Source organism: Nicotiana sylvestris, chromosome 3, assembly GCF_000393655.2.
Source record: "Nicotiana sylvestris chromosome 3, ASM39365v2, whole genome shotgun sequence".
Lineage (NCBI taxonomy): Eukaryota > Viridiplantae > Streptophyta > Magnoliopsida > Solanales > Solanaceae > Nicotiana > Nicotiana sylvestris.
Window position 1 is genome coordinate 171,440,601 of NC_091059.1, and position 19,103 is coordinate 171,459,703.

At 36.1% G+C, this 19,103-nt stretch overlaps 3 non-coding genes across 3 annotated transcripts; all 3 read left to right on the forward strand.

Moving 5' to 3' along the window:
- The first annotated feature begins 8,751 nt into the window (after positions 1–8,751).
- LOC138888878 (U5 spliceosomal RNA) lies at positions 8,752–8,868 on the forward strand. The gene has a single exon (XR_011406447.1). It is a non-coding gene; the product is annotated as a U5 spliceosomal RNA (small nuclear RNA).
- Positions 8,869–10,617: 1,749 nt separating this feature from the next.
- Positions 10,618–10,778, forward strand: LOC138888846 (U1 spliceosomal RNA). The gene has a single exon (XR_011406425.1). It is a non-coding gene; the product is annotated as a U1 spliceosomal RNA (small nuclear RNA).
- Positions 10,779–11,881: 1,103 nt separating this feature from the next.
- On the forward strand, positions 11,882–12,042 carry LOC138888868 (U1 spliceosomal RNA). The gene has a single exon (XR_011406439.1). It is a non-coding gene; the product is annotated as a U1 spliceosomal RNA (small nuclear RNA).
- The last annotated feature ends 7,061 nt before the right edge of the window (positions 12,043–19,103 follow it).

Sequence of the window (19,103 nt, forward strand, 5' to 3'; positions counted from 1 at the left end):
TCAAGTAAGGAGTGCTACACCAACAGGCCTACGCCTCTCATAAGCCTCCCACCAAGTGAAGGCAACTTCAGAAAACTAAAAAGTAGTAAAAGCGACCCTGTTGGTCCCCAGAATACCCGCTGTACGAAGAATCCTCTATCACTTGTCCAAGAAACCCTAGGCATCCTCGCCCTCTCCACCACTAAAAGTTGGAGGCTGAAGTCTACCAAACCTCTCCAACCTGCGCTGCTCGTCCTCTAGCATAACAAAAGCTACATAGTCCTGAACAACTACAACCGGATGGGCTGGAGGTGCCCCCGGTGTCTGAAGTCCATGCACGACCTGCTCAAGTGTGCGAGCGGCGGGAGTCTGAGTGCCTCCCCCCGCTTGAGAAGTAGCTGCAGCTGTAGTAACTGAGACCGCCTGAGCTAGGCCAGTGCATACTGATAAAATCTGAGTCAGGGCCTCCTGAAGACCTGGAATCATAATGGGCACAACGGATGCCTGAGCTGGTGCAGCTGGGGAATCCACAACTAGGACTTGATCCTGAACTAGGGCGGCTGGTGGATCTGCAGGTGCTGCCCTAGCTGTTGTGCGAGCTACACCCCTGCCCCTATCACGGCCTCGACCTCGGCCTCTAGTGGCCCCAACTAGTGGCACTGGTGGTCGTCCATCCTGACCGGTCGCTCGTGTCCTCACCATCTGTGAGAGAATAGAATAACATAAGCTTAGTACTTGGATCAACAAATTCACACAACAAAAATTCCAAGAATATGAAGTTTTTCCTAAAGGTTCTACAGCCTCCCGAGGATAAATACAAACGTCTTCATACCGATCCCCGAGACTCTACTAAACCTGCTCATGACTCGTGAGACCTATGTAACCTAGGCTCTAATACCAACTTGTCACGATCCTAAACCGGACCCGATCGTGATAACGCCTATCGTGAAATAAGGCCAGCCGACACAAACCACCAAACCAATTACCAGTTATAATAATTCATAATTAAGTCATAATAAGTGATAAATCCCAAAATATAGTGAAATAGAACAAATACGGAAACAAATATAGCCCGATATCGGGGTGTCACCAGTCATGAACATCTAAACATCTGTCTAAGAGTATGAAAGAGACTACACAGTCTATTACAGGACTTGTACAAAGGATAGTAAGATAACCTTTTTTTTAATTTTAACTCCAAATCTCCCCCCTATAACCTTCTTTGTACTTCTAACTCAAATAGCTAGTGGATTTAGTGGCATTTCGAACCCATAAACTTTAAATTCTCACTCCGCCTTTGATCATGTTTGCGAAACATAAGTATTTACTCATACAAGCACCTTAAAGTCTACAATTATTCAACAGATGAAAGTAAAAGGTAAATTCATAAACAACAACCTATATCAGTAAAAACAAGAAAATTGCTCAATAGTTACAGGAGTAACATTCATATGCGAATCAAAGTTGTAGAAACAAATAAGCAGCTAACATTTTCTTAACAAAGACCCAATTTTTAATTTGCAATTCTCGAGAAACTGTATAGAAGATAAAATTGGCCATTTACAAAGTATAGTACATAGTATATACCTTTTTCTTTTTCTTGGAAGAAGTGATAGCAGAATTGGCACTGTTGCTTCGACGGCGGGAGAAAGTGAGAACGGAGGAAGAGGGACGAGAGGACGAAGAGTGAAGTGGCAAAACAACGTTTGTTCTGCTTCTGGGCTGACCCGCAAGAAGATGAAGATCGTTGGTTGAACATCGGAGTGTAATGGAAATACGAAGAGTCGTGGAAGCAGAGGCCATTCTCCACTTTCTGAAAAGCTTCGAGGCTTATCTGTATTCTGTTTGAAGGGTTTAAGAAGGGGGTAATTGGCGATAATATTATTTGTAAGGGGCCCTTTTTCGCTTTTCTCTTTTTATGTCATTATTATTATTATTATTATTATTATTATTATTATTATTATTATTATTATTGTTGTTGTTGTTGTTGTTGTTGTCGTCATCGTTGTTTAATCCCAAAATTAGTTTTCGAATAAATAATTTATTGTATTTGTTGGAAGGATTGAGTTAGCTTTGAAATACTTGTAGAGAAAAATAAAATTGGAAGAAATGAATCTCACGTAATTGTCATTCACTATATACATAGTTATATACATACATCTGATGACTAACCATAATACCTAGCCATAATTAACCTTTAACTACTAACTCTAGTTAACTAAACCTCACTTACAACTTACTATGTACCATTCTACAATTCACAATACAAGATACAAGTAAAGTCTGCTATTAACACTTTCTACACTCCCGCTCAAGTTGGGTGATGAAGATGATCCCCAACTTGCATAACATTTCACAGTCTAATTGTTTTCCCAAAGCATTGGTTAGAATATCTGCTACATGCTCCTTGCCTGGCACATGCTCTGTTCTGATCAGTCTTTAATGTAGCCTTTTTCTACTCCTTACCTGGCACATGCTCTGTTCTGATTAGTCTTTGATGTAGCCTTTTTCTACTGAAATCGCTGGCAATCTCTATATGCTTTTACGCTCATGATACATGTTACCTTGCCAGATAGTGTACTACTCATTAATAATCCATTCAGGTTTATCCTCGATGTATCTTACCGCTCGCAGTGCTGCTTCATAATGGGACTCCTTTGGGGCATGCATAAATTGATTTAGGTGTTGAATAGCAAATGAGATATCTGGTCTTGTAGTGACCAAGTAAAGCGGTCTTCCTATCAGCCTCTGATATACTCCTATGTATTCTAATTCCTTGTCCTTAGAGATATCAAATTTTTGATCATACTCTTGACTTGTTAGCTTTTGACTTTGTTCCAAAGGTGTTGTAATTGGTTCTGGTTTAGCTCCCCCCTAGACCACATTCTCAAATTAGTTCCAATACATATTTCCTTTAGTTCATAGTATACTTCTATCAGATCTGGCGAATTCAATTCCAAGGAAAAATCTCAATTCTCCTAGATCCTTCATTTTAAAGTTGTGATTCAAAATGCCTTTGGCCTCTTGAATCAGTGTGACATTGCTACCTGCGATTAACAAGACATCAACATACACCAAAATTACAACAATGTCCCCCTTGTGCCTTTTAGTGAACATATAGCAGTCAAGCTTGCTTTGGACATAGCCATAATTGGTCAAGGTTAGCTTCAGATTCCACTGTCTAATTGCTTGTTTTAACTCATACAGGGATTTGAGGTAGCCAATAAGTGCCTTGAGTCATAGTATAGATTTCACGATGCAATTGATACACTCGTCTGAGATTCCATTTATCGAAGTGCTCTTTCAAGTCCATCCACACTGTGCATTAGAAGAGTACATAAGGCTATTTGCAAGCTCTCTTGATACGAATTGGTAATCCATGAAAAAAACAAAAGCATTACATATATCCCACTTATGTATCAATTCATCCTTATACATCGATAAACCCTAACTTGTTTTTAGACAGTAATGCAACTCTCATTGAATTACAACATGTAGTATAGTTTTCAATTCTAGTTAGATTTTGAGGAATTAAGATGCTAACTAGTGAATCCGATGGGAGTAAATACAATGGATTTCTAGGATGAATGTCACTAAATTTCTCAATCAAGCCGACAATAATACGTCCTTCGGTTGTTGAAGCATTTGGCATGATGAACCGATAGGAGAAATTGAAGATTTGACAACGGCGAAAAAATTTAGGGTTTCTAGACCTCAATTACTCCGGAAAAAATTCAGAAAATGCACAATTTTCGATGAAATCCACCTCACTACGCACTACAATTGCTCGAACTCGTGGTGTTTCAGCTCAAAGGACTACTGATCGATAGCTCTAATACCATGTTGGGAGGATTGAGTGAATTGTGAGATACACCCAGCCGAGAGAGGTGATGCGGAGCAGTTGTAGAGAGAGAAATAAAATTGGAAGAAATGAATCTTACTTAGTTGTCCGTATTTTACCGCCACTAGCAAATTGATTAATCCAAAGTGCATATACTGAAATGAAGAACAATAGCGATAAATAAAATGGAATTGAGGTCAAATAAGAGAAATCTTATTGATCGTCGGCCTCTGATGTGACTATGTTGAAATGGATTACAATCCTTGAAAAAGACAAAAGAGAAAGATATCTTGCAAAAGAATACGAAGAGTACACGATAAATAATCTCAAATGTTATATGTAATCAAATGTGTATGACAAATAAATAAAGTAGGATATTTATAGCCTAGATGAGACGAGGTTGTTCTAAGTTCCTAGCATGCATGCTTGGTATGCGGTTAGTAGTTTTTTTAAAGAAGTTTTAACTTTGCAAGTAAAAAATTATTTTTTCGCACTAAACTACAATATTTTTTCAAGTAAAATATAAGTCTAAATATAATTTCAAATTCTAAATACCCCTTTTCAGTTTAACTTCACATATTATTTTTTCATCAAAAATCATAATTTTTATGTCCAGTTGCCTACTTATTATCTCGCCAACATATATAATAGAGATCCTCTAAAAATCTCTATTCTCGTTAGCTGGACATCACCAGTAAAAGAAGGTTGCTACAAACTAAAACAAGGCTACAACCTGTTGGTAATCCCGTGAAGGGCGAAGTGAACAAATAGTCGACGTTCAATTTTTGCAAGTTTAGCCGCTTTAAATCAACTTCAAACGCACGAGTATGAAGTTTAGAAATACAGGCCTGAAGTTTGACTTGCCAAAACTCTAAACAATTTGAAATCAAGAAAGCTTCAATATTTTTACATATTTCTCAAATGTCCTCGTTCTTTTAGTACAAAATATCAAAGACATTGATAATATGCCCAACTGAGAATAGTTTATATAGAAAATCTTCATCTTTTCCAATGTTTTCAAAAAAGATTTCAACAATATCCACTTATTTAAACTCGTTATATTTGAAATTCAAGATCCACTTGTTCAAGCTTTCAATTGTGGCAATATTTTAAAGACACTTGTGACAAATGTCTTAACCAAAAACATGTGGCAAACCTTCTAGAAGGGAAGAGATATATGGCAAGAAGCTTTTGAAAAGTGGCAATTACATTTGCCACGTTCTTTCCTCTCATCATATGGATCCATGCACATATGCCTATAAATAGGCTCTCAACTAGACAAGAAGATCATCATTAGCAAGACAAAAAAATCCTTCTTCTTCCAATTTATTTTATCTCATGATTGCTAATGATTATTAATCACTACTACAAACCTTCTCATTTTCAATTACGCCTAGCCTTTTGTGTGTTCCGATTTCTTTTGTAACTTGTGTTTATTTCCCCATTCCAAATATGCTGGTATTAATTAATTTTACTGATTTCTGTATCCTCTAAATAAATAGAGATGTGCTTGTTTAATTCTGGAAAAATATTTCACATTGCTGAAATAATTTCTTAGATTGTAGGGGAATGACGACACCGGAAAATAACTTTTTAGAGATGAATTCAAGATTTAAATTTAATAATTTTAGTTTTTATGATATTTAGCATTGAATTTATTATGCTGTTAAAATTATAGGTTCGGATCAAATATTAATTGAAGTTTAATTGATTTTTACATATAAATTTATATCAGTGTCGAAATTTATGAATTCAATTGAACACGTAAGCCTAAGGCTACATTCACCTTTGGTAGTAGCAGGCGGACACTACATGTAGCCGGATGATCCCTCCCTGCAGTGCTAGCTATTCCCATGCTCCTTTTTATAATGGCCATGGCTCAGGTTGTAATTGCCACACCCCAGTTCTGTTGTAGTTCGATTACTACAGTTGTGCGATCAACACACTATCACAATCTTTCTTATACTGATGACTTTAATTAATATTTCCTCCGTTCACTTTTATTTGTCCACTATACTAAAAATACATTTTCACTTTTACTTGTCCACTATACTAAATCAAGAGAAAAATAATTTTTTTCCCATGTTTTACTCTTATCATTAACTACTTATTCCCCAAATCATTTCCCAAGACTTTTTAAAAAGCTATCATTATTATTGGTAAAATTGTCAAATACATACTTCATTTATTTTTTCTTAAAGGGAGTGCAAAGTCAAATGCGAACAACTAAAAATAAACGGAGGGAGTAGGTTTCTTTTTTGGAGGACGAAAAAAACATATGTTGCATATACGGAGTTTTATGAAACACGGTTGATTCCAAAGAGAAGATTACGATAGATAAAGATTTGCACAAAATCAATCTTTTCTTTTCACCCCGGTGCACAAATATTCCGCATTCACGCAAGGTCTGGAGGAAAAGCTGCACCTTCACCGGGTATAGACAACCTATTTTAATGCAAAAATTAGTAACTTAATAAATTCTTTGAATAGGTTAAAAAGATGCATATAAATGATTTCAACTAATGTATGGTTGATATGTAATTAATTGATTAATTGAATAAAGATATTTTTTAACACATAGATACGTCATTATGGAAAAAAATATTGACCAGCAATTCATCAAACGATGCCGATAAGTTTCATGACCTCAACAAATCGATCCTAAAGGAGCCCCAGCCATTCAATTGACTAACCTGTGAGCTGTGGATAGGGACTGATCCAATGCTTTAAGTATGTAGGAGTAAAACAGAGTTTTTGACTAAAATTATCCCTTATCTATAGGAGTAGGTCTATTTCTATCTTCCAAATATAGCTTAGAGTATCTTTAATCCCTCAACTTTGCTAAAATGGAGCATCTTTGCTCTCACTAACAGATCTATATTAAAAGCTAACGGTGCTATCCCTATGACTCTCACGTGATGATTCCCCTCTAGGTTCTGCCTTCTTCATTTTCTTCATGCCTTATCCATTTTCTTAGGATATGGTCAAGCAAATCATTCAAGTGTATGACTGGTTTTATTATAAGTAGCAATGAATTCAGTTGCATAACTTGTTAGAATCTATAGTCAAGCAAATCATTAGTTGATACAACAAAACCAAAACCAAAATAAAGAGTCGCTAAAATTATCTCCTTCATAGAGAAATATGTTAAAACATCTAAGAAATCATGAAAAGCCTAACAGAAGAAGAGGCGGATCTAAGAAAAGCAATAGTGAGACCAAAACCCAGCAACTGAAATCCTATTTAAAAACCCAATTGCGGTAGCAAAAGTAATGTTAAAAAAATACTCCTCACTGTTTTGTGACCAGAAAAAATAGAGCTGTTAGACAACTATTCTTGCGACTCTTTTACACCAGCCTTCAGCAACAAAATGAACCCTTTACAACAACAAGGTTGTTCTTTTATAGCAGCAAAAGAAAACCCTTTCAGACCAACAAAAAATACCAAACTTTAGCAGTATAACTAATCTTTTTCAGCAACAACTTACATACTAAAACCCAAATAGTATTCTTTGCTAAAATCGAATCACAATTGGGTATTCCACTACCATGGGATCAAATAATCATTACTGGAGATGAAGAAATAAGCTTCTTCACTTAAGTTATTTTCTTGTTCCCATCAATTGAGCTTTTTCCAGAGGGGCTTAGGCTTTTGGTAAAGGGTTTATTTGGGGGGAATCAGGAATGGAGTTAGTCTTTCACTGTGGGTTCAGTGTTTTACAGTCATGAGAGTCACAGGGGATAACACCATTAGTTTTTAACATGGGTCTGTTACTAAGACCAAAGATGCTCCGCTTTAGCAAAGTTAAGAGATTAAAGATGCTCTGAGTTATATTTGGAGGACAAAAATAAACCTACTCCCATAAATAAGGGACAATTTTAGTCAAAAACTCGAGTAAAATATAATGCATGGCTATTTCTATTTGAAAACAAAAATCTATAAAATTAGTGATTTTAAAAAACCATAATAGGTATGTAATTGAAGAGAAGACAAGGAGTGTACTACACCTGCATAGGGGTGGGCATCGGTCGGTTTGGTCCGGTTGTGAATATTATCGGTTTTGCATATCGGTTATCGGTTTACAAATATGATAAACCGATAACCGAACCGATAAGATATCGCTTATCGGTTAATAACCATTATCGGTTCGGTTATCAGTTTACCTGATAAGATAACTCAATCTAGAGTTAAGGAAAAAAAAAAGACAATTCACCGGAGTAAAGCAAAAAAGAGAAATATTCACATATAGTATACTACCCATTTCTGCATTCTGGCCACAACTAATATTTGAAGTTAACAGGAACATAAATAATTATTTTTTGGTTTCCTGCCAAACCATAAATCAAGGGATCAATGTCTTTCTTCAGAGTCTAATTGTAGCAAGAGCAACAAGAGTATTAGTAATTCAATAGTTGTCCAAACACAATTGAAATAGTACTAATTCTTATTGGGTTATCGGTTTACCCGTTAAGAAATTGGGCAAACCGAGACCCGAACCGATAACCCAATAGTGAAAAAATATTAAACCGTTACCGGACCGTTAACCTAATAACCCGATAGCGATACCCCAATAAGTTTTTTTCGGTTCGGGCTATCGGTTATACCCGATATATGCCCAGCCCTACACCTGCACTTACCAGCGAAATGCACATCCAGCTCTGGTTGCGCAACACAATTGTGTGCGGCATTTTATCAATCAGTTGGTGAGCTTCTATTCTTCACCAAGACACTTAACGCAATCTATAGAACAGATTCTCCGCATCTTTACTTCACAATTAGCGAAACAGTGAAAACGAATCAAATCTTAAATGGATAAAACAAGGAAGGAGACTGGATTTCATAAAGTTCAACTCCCACATCGATAAGAAAGAGTAAATCCAAACATTGTTACAATATAAAATGGGAAGCACGTTCTCTCATAAAACTCACGCAGCCACGCAGTGAGCACAAAGCGAACTATTCTTTCGCCTTTTACTAAAGAATACCGTGTGCGCGCTGCATTTAGTGGCATACGCCTATTTTTGGAGGGGTTCTCTTTATTAAGAAACCCCCTACAATTCTAGTGCCAGTCTTTTTGTATTACATAAATGATGTTTTCCGTGTTTAAATGGTGAAGCAATACAGAGTATAAACTTAAGAATAAATTATGTCTTAAAACTATATTGATAAACTGTTTATATAACTTTAGCTATTCTAACCTTGTGGCTTGTGTGTATATATATATTACTTAACTAGTACTTAGTACATTCGGTTTTTCATTATCTGATCTTTTGGTTTTCGGTTTTGAAAAATTGCAATCTAATTTGAACTAAAGTAAACCTGGTTTGGTTTGAGTTTTTCTTTTGTTTGATTTTTCAGTTATTTGGTTTTGTTATACACCTTAATAAGGATCTAATACAATCAATTGACAAATTTGGGTAACACGAAAAGAATAAATAGTACAAATGAGGAGTTGTAATGTCAAATCTCTTACATAGTTTTATGAGTAATACATATTTGATGAGATGCTCGCATATAGTTGTAATTTCCTATAAAAGCATTATGCAACAAGTCAACAAAAATAAGCTTCCACACCTAAATATCATTAATCAAAACAAAATGTAGGTATAATTTAGAGTGAATATGTTAAAATTCCCATAAACTATCACTTTTTTTTTGCGAGATTTATATCTAAATTATTGTTATTTCACCGAATCCTCCTAAACTACCATGAAATGAACTCATATTAAAATACCCACAGAAGAATATAGCCTAGTGCGTAAACATCACGCTCCAAAAACTCTTTCCATCAAGTAGCAGTAAACGTGAAATAAAATCTTGAGTGAATAGGTTAACATCCTCCTAAACTGTCACTATTTTGCGAGTTCATACATAAACTATTGAGTATTCACATAACCACGCCTGTTAGAAATGGCAAGGTGTACTTCTTTTTAAGACTTCTTTCATCTCCCACAAGACTTTCACCAAGTTATCCAAATATTTTATCACATAATCAACTGGGAGGTTTTTAATCTAAAGAGATTTATAGTCTAGGGGTACACGGAATACCAAATAGTTTGTGTATGATACTCGTAAAATGGTGATAGTTTCGAGGGATTTTAACGTATTCACTCTATGACTTAAATACTTAATACTAGTTGATTCCTTTAACGTCCATGTTCCAAGGAATCATCATATATATATATATAGAGAGATATATACATATAACACATAAATAATTTGATTTTTCGATTTTTCAATTTTTCAATTTTTATTTTTAAAAAATTTAAAACCAATTTTTATTTTTAAAATTTTTAATCCAAAATGAAACCAAAAACCAAATAACAATTTTTTTGGTGTCTCAATTTGATTTTTTGATTTAATCCGGATAATGCACACCCTGCTAGTAATCCAATCTTCTGATAGATTGTTTTGCATACTTTGTTAATATCTTCTCCATAAATGTCATAAGATGCGAGCACTTTGATTTTCTCTTTTCAGTTAACTACTAATTCAAACACAATTTATTCAAAATCCAGATTAATCTCCATTTAGGTTCATTCCATCTTTCTTTCCTGTTTTACGTATTTTTGTTACTTATCTGCGTGTTTCCTAAAATTGAGGCAAAGAAAGGGAAGCAGTGGTTAAATCTCAAGTAAGCATATCTTAGATTTGAAACAAACAACCACTCTGTAGTAGTAAATGACTTGAAAAAATAGGAGGGAGAGCTTAGGCACAAGATGTCCCATATCGGCTGATACAAAGGAAAACCAGGAGCTGGAGGGATATAAAACCATAGGACAGAGCTTCAAGGAAACATACTTACCTGGACGGGGTCAATGGGCTATCAACAAGACCCATGGCCTAGGTTGGTGACTTCCATTGCACTTTGGAGGGGTGCCCGCCTAAGGTCGGCCCAAGTGGCCGAGCCTACGTCATAATTTGTGGCAGTGGGGGCCTGCGTTCGCGCGGCTCCTACCCAATTCTTCAACTTAAAATTGTTTTTTGTGGAGCTTTATTTCCCGTAATGATAAGATAGTAAACTTAGAAGCATCAAACACGTTTATTATCTTTCATCTTTGAGTAGCCTCTCTGTCCTTTCCGTGATAGGTAGTGTCATTTTGAAGCAAACTAAAATAACCAGGTGCTTTGTTTTCTTATTCTTCCAATTGGGTCCTTTTTGATAACTTTAAAAACTAAGCCTGCATTGTATTGGATTTTCAAGATATGTAGTACAACCCCATTTTAAGGACATTTCAGCAATAAGTTTGTGAGCTTATATATTTCTTCACAGCCACCAAGAAACTGAAGCGAGTTGGAGTTTAAACGAATCAAATGATGAAGGAAAGGAAAGCAAATCAAAGTCGCTTCTACTTGAAACATGCATGTATATTGTCACGTACTCACATATCATTAAGTGAAAGAATGGTGAAGAGACCGAAGAAGAAGAAGGAGAACTAGTGCCTCAAAGTTGAATAAAACCTAACGGAGGAAAAGGAGTGAGTCCCACATCGTAAGTGAAAGAGTAATCGAGAACATGCTGTTTTATATAAACAGAAAGCTACAACAAATGGAGAAATTCACGCATTCACGCAGCCAGCACAAAGCGAACTATGCTTTGCCTTTTACTAAAGGTGGCATACGCTACAATTCTAGTTTCAGACTTTTTATGTTTAACTTCTTTTCAGTACTAAAGTGGGACATGGAGCCAGTTTGAATTAGCTGAAATAACTTTTTCAAATTCCGAATGAATCTCCATCCAGTTTCATTTTGGTTTCTTTCATCTCTTACTTTTTTGCTCTCTTTGTTATTCATTTGCGCGTTTCATTTAATTGAGGGAAAGAAAGGGAAGCTATGGGTTTTACGATTAAGGGAAACTAAATGTGGATATAATAATAGTGTTTATGGATAAGCATTTATCTTAGATTGAAATAAATAACCAGTCTGCAAGTCACAGTAAATTGTCTCGGATCGGAGAAAATATAGGAGGGATAGATTAAGCACTAGATGTCCTTCATCGGCTGGCACAAAGAACAACGAGTTGAAGGGCAGTAAAATCATGGCAAGGAGCTTCGGTGAAACATACTTATCTGGACGAGGTCATTGAGCGATCAACAAGGCTCGTGGCCTGGGTTGGTGACCTCCATTGCACTTTGGAGGGGTGCCTGCCTAAGGTTGGCCCAAGTGGTCGAGCCTACATCATAGTTTGAGGCAGTAGAGGCCTGCGTTCGCGTGGCCCCTACCCAAGTCTTCAACAAAAGAAATTGCTGCTTAAGTGACATTCATTTTTTGTTATATAGTTATCTATTTTTTTCTTAAAAGTCAAGCACTTTTTAAATTTTGCCAAACACTCAAATAAGCTTAAAAATTGCTTAAAAACTAGTTTGACCGGCTTAAAAAGTCAATCCAAACACCCTCTAAAACAACCCATCTTTTGACTTTTGAGTCCAATGATAAGACGATCACTTCTCCAGCTACACCAAACCGGGCAAATAGAGGAGAACTGTGTTTGTACTACAGGATGACATTTTTCATTGTGGTAGTAAGTATATATAAACACGGCCCTCATTCTGCAGAAGCAGTTACACAAGGATTTAGAGACTGCTTGTCCATTCTCAATTGAGAAGACTTAGCTTCTTCAAAATTATAATAGCCCCTATGTACGTGTTGATCCATAAAGATTCTAGCAAATGCAACTCAGCTGAGAAAGACTCTGATCAATTCACCCAATGCATTTATAGAAGCAGAATAGCATTAAATAAGATATTATCTTTCCTTTACTCATTCCACTCTAACGCCTTGAAATTAGATTAATCAAACGTGGAAGGATACAGAACAGTAAAGTCGATTCTATAGGATAGTAAGTGAAGGAATGGTGAAGGGAGTGAAGAAGAAGAATGAGTCCCACATCGACAGTAGAAAAACAGTCAAAACTTGCTGCTACATATAAAAGGCAGCTACAAGGAGTGTAAAATCTCACGCAGCCACGCAGTGTACAACTAAAAAGCTGGTATTTTTTGCTTGTTTTGAGAAGGATTGACTCAGGGTGAAGGACACAAATGATGCAAGAAACAAGTATTAATAAGAAATGCCTCTGTCGGAAGGACAGAAGGAAGAGTTTTTTTTTTGTAAATAACTAGCCTTAATGAATCATGACATGCATTTTGGACTCAACGACCTGATCTATCAAACTAATCCAATCTTCCCTTTTACCATTCTTATGATCTTTGAAGTCGGGCTTGTTCGTGCCAATCCTTTGTATCAGCTTCATGACTCACTTTCGACTAGTGGTGCCCCGAGAGGTTTTCACCAATAAGTCTCTCTTATTTATTTTTCTCTACTTACCGTCGCCTTACAGTGCCTGTGAAGGTTTTTACTAATAAGACTCTCTCATTTTTCATTTTCTTTTTCTTTCCCTCTTTTTGTGAGCAGCTCGACGATGTTCTACGTCGTGTCACAAATGTTACTCATTGCATGCGTCTCTTGGCATTCTTAAAGGCATATTGGAAGGTCTTTATTTGGAAGGTTTTTGGATAGGGTTGGAAAGAAACGTCAGCGTGAAGACTCAAAATAAACTCAAAAATAGGGGTTGTAGACTTATAACTCTTGGAATCGGCTCTTTCAAAAATGAAATAAAATCTTTGCCCCAGTTTCAGATGCTGGGGATTTTTGGATTTTTCTATTTTTTTCTATTTTTTTCTTTTTCTTCTAAATTCTTATTTGGTTGGACCAGATGAAACTAAAATCTTAGCTAAAGAAATTCCCACAGACGGCACCAAACTGTTTGACCAAAAGATACCAAAACCTTTTTGATTAAATCAATTAATGAAGATGATTGGGTAAATCTCAGCCAAGCGTAATAAAATCCAGATTCAGTGATGAACAAGATGAAAGATGCTTCCTAGTATATCGGAACCAAATGATTGGTCATAAATGTGACAACTTTAGATGTAGAAATTAAACATAATGAATGCGATTGACTTAATCAATAGATGTTGCTCAGATGATTGTAGGATCTAGAGTCTTTTTAATATCGAACATAGATGCTAAATTTCGGATCTGTGTACAATGGACAAGGTTGTCTTTTGTATTCTCTTTCAGATGGATCCCCTACAAAATGTTTGTTTCTCCCTATTTATAAGAGACAATCCCCTTTGAAACCTTAAAAAGGTACAACATGAAGGATATTCCAAAAGCATATACCTAATGTCTCCTACTGAGCTTACACTACTGCAGTCGTCGTGCATTAACTAACCATTCTTGGTCGTTACCGTTTATCACAACGACCAAGTGAGCGCTTGGGACATAAGGGGGCCCTCCCAGAGTCTCTACACCCCCAGTGAGCGCGGGTACCCAGTGTGATATGTGTTATAGCCCAAGGGGCTGATGTTGTTCCATGTTATTGCCCGAGGGCTGATTCTATTGATATTTTGCTCGATGGGTTGATTTATGTATCTATCTTTTCTCCCTGTTTTCATTTACTCGTTTGAACTATTAAAAGATGTTTTAAAGAGGATTTTATTGAACTAAGGTGTTTTTACAAGTTTTCATAGTTTTATTGCATTGTATTGGTCTTATACCACCTCTTTGTAGCATTTTTCTGTGTTTTTACGTGTTTTCTTATCGCTCAGCTGCCTTTACTTTTATTACTTACTGAGTTGGCGTACTCACATTATTCCCTGCACCCTGTGTGCAGATTCAGGAGCCTCGTGTCCCGCTAGCGAGAGTTGATTGCTTCCAGCAGGCTGTTCGGAGTTCACTAGGTAGCTGCTCGGCGTTCGCAACCCAGTGCTTAACAAGCCATCTCGTGGCGTAACAACTCAGGCTCTCAGCCTCATAATCATGAATCTGTGTAATATTGCTGCGGCGCGCAGCTCGATCCTGTAGTATCCTCACAACACATGCCCTCGGCCTTACTCAGTCAGAATCTCACAAGCCACTCAAGCAACAGTAAAACATGATGCTCAGACCAAAATATCATTTAAAAAAATATCAAAAATGAGTAAAGATGGGTGAGTTGTGAAAACAGTAGAATATAGCATGACTGAGTACAAATACGAAGTCAAAATAGTGAGGAATAGTAGTACAAATCCCTTAAGGGTCCAAAACAGTTGGCACTGAGCCCAAACATGACATTCAACCCAAACATGATGATAGCAAACAATTTTCAATCAAATACGCAGTTAAACAGTCATACAGGATGGACTAAGTCACAATCCCCAATGGTGCATGACCCAACGCTCGTCATCTAGCATGTGCGTCACCTCATAGTAGCACAACGATGTGAAATCTGGAGTTTCATACCCTCAGGACATCATTTACAATCATTACTTACTTATGTCCGGTCCAAATTCTAGCCCGCTATGCCTTTGCCTCTCGAATCGGCCTCCAGATGCTCCAAATCTAACCAAAATCAGAACATAACCATCAAAATATGCTAAGGGAACAAAGCCCACTCGAAGGAAATCAAATTAAAATACCAATCCCGAAATTAACCAAAACCCGACCCCGAGCCCACATCTCGGAATTCGATAAAAATTACAACAATAAACTCCTTGTCCTCCCACGAGTTCATCCATATCAAAAGTACCAAAACTCGACCACAAATGACCTCTTAAACCCTTACTCAAAGGTCTCCAATCTCAAGCCCTGGTTTCTTCAATATTTACCCATAAATTTCCATAAATTTCAAGCCTAATCAATGAAATAACACCATAGGAACAAGTTTTATGATAAAAAATCTTAGCTCAATGAAGTTCCCTATGATTCCTTCTCCAAAGTCCCCCCCAAAGATCCAAAATCGATTTAAAATTGGTGAAGAAAGGATGAAAATCGCGAAGGAGAGTTTATATACTTTCTGGCCCAGAATTTTCGAACCTGCATCCCAATTCTGCTTCTGCGCTACCGCTTCTACGGTCAAGCGCACCACATCTATGATTTTCACTTAAAACCTCAACTCCGCACCTGCGATCAGACACCCGTACCTGCGATACCGCAGGTGCGCTCAAGCAGCCGCTTCTACGATTCCAGCTCCCCATGGCCATTTCCGTATCTGCGACCCGCTAGGCGCTTCTGCAAGACTGCACCTGCGGTCCCTTAGCTGCAGGTGCGGTTATGACAACAATAGGAAATCTTCAGCTGCCAAAACTCAACTCAATATCTTTCGTCAACAATCCAAAATCATCCCGAGGCCCTCGGGACCTCAACCAAAAGCACAAGCAAGTCGTATACCCCTATCCAAACTTATACCAATCTTCAAAACACCTCAGACAACATCGAATCAACCAAATCATATCGGATTCAAGCCTAAGGTTCCAAAAATCTTCTGAATTCCGCTTTTAATCAAAAAGTCTATCAAATCACGTCCGAATGACCTGAAATTTTGCACACACATATTATATGACACAAAACGGACCTATTGCGAATCCCGAAATTCCATTCCAACCCCTATACGAAAATCTCACCTATCAACTGGAATACGCCAAAATTCCAGTTTCGCCAATTCAAGCCTAAACCTCTACAGACCTCCAAAACACATTCCGATCACACTCCTAAGTCCAAAATCATCTCCGAAGCTATCCTAACCATCGAAATTCACATTTGAGCCCTTTTCCACATAAGTCAATAACCGGTTGACTTTTCCAACTTAAGCTTACTCAAAAGAGAATAAGTGTCTCAAACCTTACCAAAACCTCTCCAAACTTGAGCCAACCAACCCGATAACACATAATACTGCTGAACAAGACAATAAGAAGCAGAAATGGGGAAGACGAAGCGGTAACACATGAAACGACCGGCCGGGTCGTTACACATAAGAATCGTCTTCCTAAATTCACTTAGAAATGTAGAATTGCTTTCTTCATCAAACTCGTGCATTGTGTTGTTTGTCTCTGGCATACCGTTACTTCCACAACCTCTTGAAAGTGAGAATTCGCGTAATCCATCATTACCTTCATATGTATTGTTCTCAAATGTTGAAAATTGAGGTCCCTAGGGATGCATCCTTCGAGATGATTGTGGGAGAGATTTAAAACTGTAAGAGATGTAAACTGAGAAGCAAGTTGTTCTTGGTATCTTTCCTGCTAGCTGGTTAGATGAAAGGTCTAATGATTTAACTAGAGATAAATTTCCAAGTGATGGTGGAATGAGATCTCCCATAACACGAGGAATATGTCCTTCAAATTTGTTGTTTGATTGATCATATCAAATTATTCTTATATTGCAGAAAATTTCGATAAAATTAATTTAATCAATTACCACCTATTAAATTGTTAAAAAATCCAGTCTTCTAATGAATATTTAGCCCTTGATTAACGACAGAAAATAAGCTTATTAAACATGTGTAGACAAAAAAATTATAATTTTTGAAAAAACGTAACATTCGAAGTAAGGTTAAATAATGATATTTAGATTTTGAAATTATGTTTAGACATGCATTTCACTTGAATTATTTTTTTCAGTTTTGTGAATGGGAAAAAAAATAAAAATTTTAAAAACTCATTTTCGAAATAAATTCAAAAACCTAGTAAAATTTCATGGACAAACACATTTTTGAAGAAAAAAATATTAAAAAAGGACATTATTTTTGTGGACGGACTGGTCCTAAATCTTTGGATGCGAACTGGTCCTAAATATTGCAGAAAAGTTTCATAAAATTGATTTTATCAATTACCATTTATTAAATTGTTTAATAAAATTCCATTTTCTTAATTAACTGCATAAAAAAAGCTTATTACTATATTTGTGTAGCTTTCATTTAACATTTCCATAGAAAGACTTGTGCATTGACTTACTATGTATCACTCATTTGGAATTGTCCCTTTTTTTTCCTTCCTCACTAAAGATGCTATAAATGTGATGTAGAAAAAGGAATGAACAAGTAGCCCCCGTCCAAACATGTGCATTGACTTGAGCTATATATGGTATCTTCAACAACTATTAATGACTAAGAAAAAGTTTGTCCCTTGTAACTTTCGTTTGAAATTTTCGTGGAAAGACTTGTGCTCTGATTTGAACTAAATATTGGGTTTTATATTTCTTATTTTTAGTAATTAGATAAATATTGTTACCGTAATGATGAAGTTAAAAAATTCAAGAATTTCACTTTTTCTTAACATTACACTAATTACGTATTTATCTATTTGAGAAAAGAAAAGGAAAAAAAAAACAGGTCTTAGATATGATTCTTGTGAATTGAGCTTTAACTAAGTTTTTTTTTATAATTCCCTTATGGGAGGCTTGTAAGGAGGAAGATATTTTGGATTTTTGAGTTTCCTCATAGAAGACTTATAAAAGAAAATACTTTGGATTTGGAATTTGATGTATCAAGGAAAGACTTCAAAGTAAACGGTAGAAAACGATATATATATACCCGTTCTGATAATTATTTTTTTGAATTTTCTTGGAAATGATCCTTTTGCAAAGATCTTCGTTTAACTGTGACCCAAGTGGCCAGACTTGACCGATTCGTCCAGCTAAGGACGAGAGAAACCAGACTCATAATAAGTTGCCTACGTATCTTGACCCAAGTCAAGTATCAACTAAGTTCTATTCATGCTACATAGATTCAAGTTAGTTCCATTAATTATACACCACAGAATTAAGGATAGGCCTTTTTGTCCTCATTATATTTGGTAGAAGTTTTGGCTTAGTCCTTTTATACATTTGTTTATATTTATTTCTGTTGTGATAAAACTTATCTATATGGATGTGGATTACCAACAAAGGAGAAAAAAATATTTTAACAATTAGAAAATTACTGCATTATCCTAAAAGGGATGACAACCTCCAGGGCAAAGTCGAACATCAAATTCACAAGTTTTTAAAATAAAACTGAATATTCTACTATAAAAATAAATCAAAAACACAAACTTTATTTTTGGTCCAGCTTGCGCCCAATGCCCATGTCCAAGTCTTTTAATCAACAGCCATAAGAAACTATCACTTTGTTGTAGCTTTCATTTGAACAATTTCATGGAAAGACTTGTGCATTGACTTAAAATATCTTACAATTTATTTTGGAACTGTCCATTTCTTTCACTAAAGTTGCAAAATTTAATGTGGAAGAAGGAAGTAAAAAGTTGCCCCAAATCCACGGCGATCAAAGTAAAGAATATTTTCTACAATCAGAAAAAGAATAATGTTCATTTAGAAACTTGATGTTTACATTCATATCATATGCACTAATCATAGTTAAGAATGATAAATTAATCTAAAAACACATATTAAGTGAATCATGCTTAAGTGATCTTTGGAGACATTATTAGCTGGAAATTAAAGACTAATTTATAACAACCACATAAAA